This window comes from Budorcas taxicolor, chromosome 3, assembly GCF_023091745.1.
Source record: "Budorcas taxicolor isolate Tak-1 chromosome 3, Takin1.1, whole genome shotgun sequence".
Taxonomy (NCBI): Eukaryota; Metazoa; Chordata; class Mammalia; order Artiodactyla; family Bovidae; genus Budorcas; species Budorcas taxicolor.
Genome location: NC_068912.1, coordinates 41,222,559 through 41,229,604, shown reverse-complemented (window position 1 = coordinate 41,229,604; position 7,046 = coordinate 41,222,559).

Sequence of the window (7,046 nt, the reverse complement as noted above, 5' to 3'; positions counted from 1 at the left end):
TTGCATGAGGTGGCCAAAGTACTGGAGTTTCAGCTTTAGCATCATTCCTTCCAAAGAAATCCTAGGGCTGATCTCCTTCAGAATGGACTGGTTGGATCTCCTTGCAGTCCAAGGGACTCTCAAGAGTCTTCTCCAACACCACAGTTCAAAAGCATCAGTTCTTCAGTGCTCAGCTTTCTTCACAGTACAACTCTCACATCCATACATGACCACTGGAAAAACCATAGCCTTGACTAGATGGACCTTAGTTGGCAAAGTAATGTCTCTGCTTTTGAATATACTTTCTAGGTTGGTCATAACTTTTCTTCCAAGGAGTAAGCGTCTTTTAATTTCATGGCTGCAGTCACCATCTGCAGTGATTTTGGAGCTCCAAAAAATAAAGTCTGACACTGTTTCCACTGTTTCCCCATCTATTTCCCATGAAGTGATGGGACCAGATGCCATGATCTTCGTTTTCTGAATGTTGAGCTTTAAGCCAACTTTTTCGCTCTCCACTTTCACTTTCATCAAGAGGCTTTTAAGTTCCTGTTCACTTTCTGCCATAAGGGTGGTGTTATCTGCATATCTGAGGTTATTGAGATTTCTCCCGGCAATCTTGATTCCAGCTTGTGTTTCTTCCAGTCCAGCATTTCTCATGATGTATTCTGCATATAAGTTGAATAAGCAGGGTGACAATATACAGCCTGGATGCACTCCTTTTCCTATTTGGAACCAGTCTGTTGTTCCATATCCAGTTCTAACTGTTGTTTCCTGACCTGCAGTTTACTCAAACTCGTTTCCACTGAGCAGGCGATGCGATCCAACCATCTCATCTTCTGTCATCCCCTTCTCCTCTTACCTTCAATCTTTCTCAGCATCAGTGTCTTTTCAAATAAGTCAGTTCTTTGCAACAGGTGGCCAAAGTATTGGAGTTTCAGGTTTATCATCAGTCCTTCCAATGAAAACTCAGGACTGATCTCCTTTAGGATAGACTGGTTGGATGTCTTTTCAGTCAAAGGGACCCTCAAGGGTCTTCTCCAACAACCACAGTTCAAAAGCATCAATTCTTTGGTGCACAGTTTTCTTTATAGTCCAACTCTCACACCTATACATGACCACTGGAAAAAGCATAGCCTTGACTAGATGGACATTTGTTAGCAAAGTAAAGTCTCGGCTTTTAAAGATGCTGTCTAGTTTGGTCATAGCTTTTCTTCTGGGAGTAAGCTGGCTGCAGCTTTTTAATTTCATGGCTGCAATCACCATGTGCAGTGATTTGGAGCCCCCCCAAAATAAAGTCTCTCACTGTTTCCATTGTTTCCCCACCTATTTGCCATGAAGTGATAGGACCAGATGCCATGACCTTAGTTTTCTGAATGTTGAGTTTTAAGCCAACATTTTCATTCTCTTCTTTCACTTTCATCAAAAGGCTCTTTATTTCTTATTCACTTTCTTCCATTAGTGTGGTGTCATCTGCATATCTTAGGTTATTGATATTTCTCCCGGCAATCTTGATTCCAGCTTGTGCTTCCTCCAGCCCAGGTTTTTCTCATGATGTAATCTGCATATAAGTTAAATAAGCAGGATGACAATATACAGCCTTGACATACTCCTTTTCCTATTTGGAACCAGTCTGTTGTTCCATGTCCACTTCTAACTCTTACTTCCTGACCTGCATACAGATTTCTCAAGAGGCAGATGAGCTGGTCTAGTATGCCCATCTCTTTCAGAACTTTCCACAATTTGTTGTGATCCACACAGTGAAAGGCTTTGGCATAGTCAATAAAGCAGAAACAGAGGTTTTTCTGGAACTCTTTTGTTTTTCAATGATCCAGCAGATGTTGGCATTTGATCTAGAGTTCTTCTGCCTTTTCTAAAACCACCTTGAACATCTGGAAGATCATGGTTCACGTATTGTTGAAGCCTGGCTTGGAGAATTTTGAGCACTACTTTGCTAGCTTGTGAGATTAGTGCAATTGTGAGGTAGTTTGATTATTCTTTGGCATTGCCTTTCTTTGGGATTAGAATGAAAACTGACCTTTTCCAGTCTTGTGGCCTCTGCTGGGTTTTCCAAATTTGCTGGCATATTGAGTGCAACACTTTCACAGCATCATCTTTTATGATTTGAAATAGCTCAATTGGAATTGCATCACCTCCACTAGCTTTGTTCGTATTGATGCTTTCTAATGCCCACTTGACTTCACATTCCAGGATGTCTGATTCTAGGTTAGTGATTACACCATCGTCGTTATCTGGGTCTTTAAGATCTTTTATGTATAGTTCTTCTGTGTATTCTTGTCACCTCTTCTTAATATCTTCTGCTTATGTTAGGTTCATACCATTTCTATCCTTTATTGAACCCATCTTTGCATGAAATGCTCCCTTGGTATCTTTAATTTTCTTGAAGAGGTCTCTAGTCTTTCTCATTCTATTGTTTTCCTCCATTTCTTTGCATTGATCCCTGAGGAAGGCTTTCTTATCTCTCTTTGCTATTCTTTGGAATTCTACGTTCAAATGGGTATACTCTTCTTTTCTCTTTTGCCTTTCACTTCTCTTCTTTTCACAGCTATTTGTAAGGCTTCCTTGGACAACCATTTTGCCTTTTTGCATTTCTTTTCCTTGGGGATGATCTGGATCACTACCTCCTGTACAGTGTCACAAATCTCCTATAGTTGTGCAGGTATCCTGTCTATCAGATCTATGCTTTAAATCTATTTCTCACTTCCATTGTATAATCATAGGTGATTTGACTGAGGTCATACCTGAATGGTCTCGTGGTTTTTCCTATTTTCTTCAATTTAAGTTTGAATTTAACAAATAAGGAATTCATGATCTGAGCCACGGTCAGCTTCTAGTCTTGTTTTTGCTGACTGTATAGAGCTGACTAGGGTGTTTGCTATGACCGATGTGTTCTCTTGGCAAAACTCTATTAGCCTTTGCCCCTTCTTCATTCTGTACTCCAAGGCCAAATTTGCCCGTTACTCCAGGTGTTTCTTAACTTCCTACTTTTGCATTCCAGTTGCCTATAATGAAAAGGACATCTTTTGGGGTGTTAGTTTTAGAAGGTCTTGTAGGTCTTTATATTACCATTCAATTTCGGCTTCTTCAGCATTACTTGTTGGGGCATAGACTTGGATTATCGTGATATTGAATGATTTGCCTTGGAAATGAACAGAGATCATTCTATTGTTTTTGAGATTGCATCCAAGTACTGCCTTTCAGACTCATTTGTTGACTGTGAAGGCTACTGCATTTCTTTTAAGGGATTCTTGCCCACAGTAGTAGATATAATGGTCATCTGAGTTAATTTCACCCATTTTAGTCCATTTTAGTTTGCTGATTCCTAAAATGTTGATGTTCACTCTTACCATCTCCTGATTGATCACTTCCAATTTGCCTTGATTCATGGACCTAACATTCCAGGCTCCTATGCAATATTGCTTTTTACAGCATTGGACTTTACTTCCATCCACTTTAGTCACATTCACAACCAGGTGTTGTTTTTGCTTTGACCACAACTCTTCATTCTTTCTGAAATTATTTCTTCACTGATCTCCAGTAGCATATTGGGCACCTACCAACCTTGGGAGTTCATCTTTCAGTGTTCTATCTTTTTGCCTTTTCATACCTTTCATGGGGTTCTCAAGACAAGTACACTGACGTGGTATAAATAGATCAATGGAAGAGAAGAGAGTGTCCATTAACAAATGAATATATGTGGTAATCATTTCTCAATAAAATAACCAATGCAATTTAATGTGAGCAAAGAGATTTTCAATAAATGGAGCTTAAACAACTGGATATATTCAAGAAAAAAAAATAGATTTGAACCTTACCTTACAATACACTCACACACACTTTCACATACATAATTACAAGACCTAAAAGGAAGCTAATGCTATAAAGGTTGTAGGAAAACGGCATAGGATAAAATTTCACTATCATGTGGCAAAGATTTCTTAGTGCACAAAAAAGCACTAAGTATAAAAGTAAAACTGAAGAAAAAGTTTATAGAAATTAATGGCAGCTTGTATACATTATTAAGGATTTAATAATAGATATTGGCTTGATTTCTCAAGATTTTTGTTTTGCATTTACAAAATTTCTGTAATTCATGGTTTTTCTAGCTCTCTGGCTAACTTTGCCCTGCAGCATTAAACTAATTAACTTAAGACTACATTCTTTAAACTTTATCTTTTTTTCTGCACAGAAATTATGTAACAATGTTGATCATATAAGTGAGACATGTAAATTCTAGAAACACTGGATGTATTATATGTTAATAAATTTGAGATATATACGACTGGCATCAAGAATTTGGAAGATCTATGGTGGTGCTAGTAGTAAAGGACCTGTCTGCCAGTGCAGAAGATATAAGAGATGTGGGTTCAATCCCTGGGTTGAGAAGATCCCCTGGAGGAGGCCTTGGAGACCCACTCCAGTGTTCTTGCCTAGAGAATCCCATGGAGAGTCCACATGGTCACAGAGTCAGACACAACTGAAGAGACTTAGCACACATGCATGTAAATCTAAAAATTTAACTGTATAAATGAATGATTTCATAAACCCAAAGTGAGAAGAACTCTCCACGGGGAGAATAGCATACATGTCACATTGTGTCACTCTTTGCTTGAAATCTGCTAATAATAGTTTCTTTTTTTTTTTTTTTTTTGCTCAGAGTAAAGAACAAAGTCCTTACAACATCTCTAGAGCTCCTCTTGTTGCTCCCTCGCTCTCTTATTTCTCTAGTCTCATTTCTTCTACTCCGGTCTCACAGTCTGCACCCAGGCAGACATTCTCATTTTCATTGAACATGCCAGGCTTGTGAGAGGGAACTTATATTTAAGATTTATTAAAAATTCACTTTTTAGAGTAACTTTTCTTGCCGATTCTAACCTTTCAACCCATACATACTTCTTTGCTGATGTATTCCTTTTCTTCTCACCACTTGCCAATATTTAATAGAATACATGTGTTACTTGTTCTCTTATTTATTTTCTATCTCTTTCTGTAAGAAGTCCCATGAGGATAGAAGTTTTTTTTTTAACATTCTGAATTATTATGAATGAATTACCAGTAATAACAGTAATGACAAAACCTAGAATAGAATGTACACTCCATAAATAAATGGACTTTTTTTCTCATAAATGAAGAAAGTAAGGAAAGAAATGAGATAGCTTTCTTATGCTTATTTTATAATAATTTTATCCCTTAAAGATTTGTGGTCATTTGATGATTAAATAGACAAGATACTCTATGCAACATGATGGAGCAACCCAAAAGTCCTGAGCAAAAGTTTAATCTTGTGATTTACTTTGGGATCATACTGTTGCTGCTCTCATGACGTTATTAGACACCATAAAGACCAATATTGCTCTGAGCAATCATGAAATCTTAGCAGCCATGTCCTAATTTAAAATTGATGTTTTTCATAACCTTTTGAAAGGATTGAAAGTAGAGCACAGAAATATTTTGCAAATTTTAATAGGGTTGGAGATGGTTAAGGATTCCTACTGAATTCCTCTAATGAATACTTCATTGATTCATTTGTCATTGACTCTTTGCCAGTTAGCTCAGAATGCTCTCTGACATCCATGATAGCTTAAATTGAAGTAAATAATAGCAAAATGTTTCAGTATCTACATATGATTTTTCATAATTCAAATGCAGGAATATCTTTCAAGTAGCTTTCATAAATCTGAAATATTTTCCAAATAGTTTGCCAACTATTAGTGATGTATTTACCTCTATTTAAAGTCTCAACAATTTTCAATGTTCCATTTTTTGCCTTTTAATTCAAAGTTCATCACATATATCAGTTTCCATAAATGTTATATCAATCTAGATTTCCAGCTGAAATTTATTTACCTGTGACATTAATTGCTTTCATTCACCATTCACTCATACACCCACTACTCCATAAATGGCACAAACTGGTGAAATGCATAGTTGTCCTGATCTAATCAATCATATTGTCTCTCTTTAATGACACTGTGTAAAGTTTCACATTAATCAAGTGTTCATTACAGTAGACAATCAGATTACTCTGATTTTTCAGGTGAACATATCAATCCTTCTTCATTCTATGTTAAAGGAGACAAATTTTTCTTCCTGAGTATCTCTCAAAAGCTAATAAACATTGAAGGCATTTTATAAAAAATTAGTTTGCTCTCATTATTGGACATCTGAAATTGTAATAAAAACCAATATTCTTGGAAAAAATTCATCCTAGTCCACTTGGAAGTGAAAATGTAAAATATTTAATTTCCATCTGAAAAGTCTTCATTTCCTTTAGTGTAGCAAGTAACATTCAAAGTAAAAGTCACAAAGAATGTTACTAGAGTGTTGACTGGTTTATATTTTTAAAAAAACACCTTATTTCTGAAAATGAAGCAGTCAAAATAATAAAAAAAATTAAACAAAGTATTCTTAATATAATTATAATATTCTGAAGCTAAAATCTAAAATTTTACAGTACATGAAAGAAGCAGTTAAATGACAATGAACAATGTATGTGTTGAATAACAGTGCTAAAGTTAATCATGTATATTATTATCTCTTTATTTCAGCACTTTATAATGTGCTCCATACATAAGGTATGCGATAAATGTTGGTGGAATTAATTGATCAGTTAATCAACTTCTATAATGTGTAATCATTATAGTAAGACCACTGTATTTTTTCTTTACTCCTTTGAAAACCATGGATTTACTTTCTATCTTTTCCTACATGTAAGTGGAGAGGATATAATCATTATTCTTTAGATACTGGTGTGTATTTTAACATCAAATCTAAGCAAAAATAAAATGATCACAAAATAACTCCCCCTAAAAACCTAACCATATGTAGGAAAGTTTATTAATATCTAGTTATTTTCAAGGTGCATGATTATATTTTAGGATTTCTATTTGAACCTACATATTTAACTTCAGTCACTTCAAGCTGAATATAGTGAAAAACTGAGAGATGACAAAACATGCCAGAAATTTTAAGACATGCTTATGCATTTCACATGGAAATGCATAGTGTGAAATACTAACCAAATTACTTGCTTAAAAAAAATTGCCTGG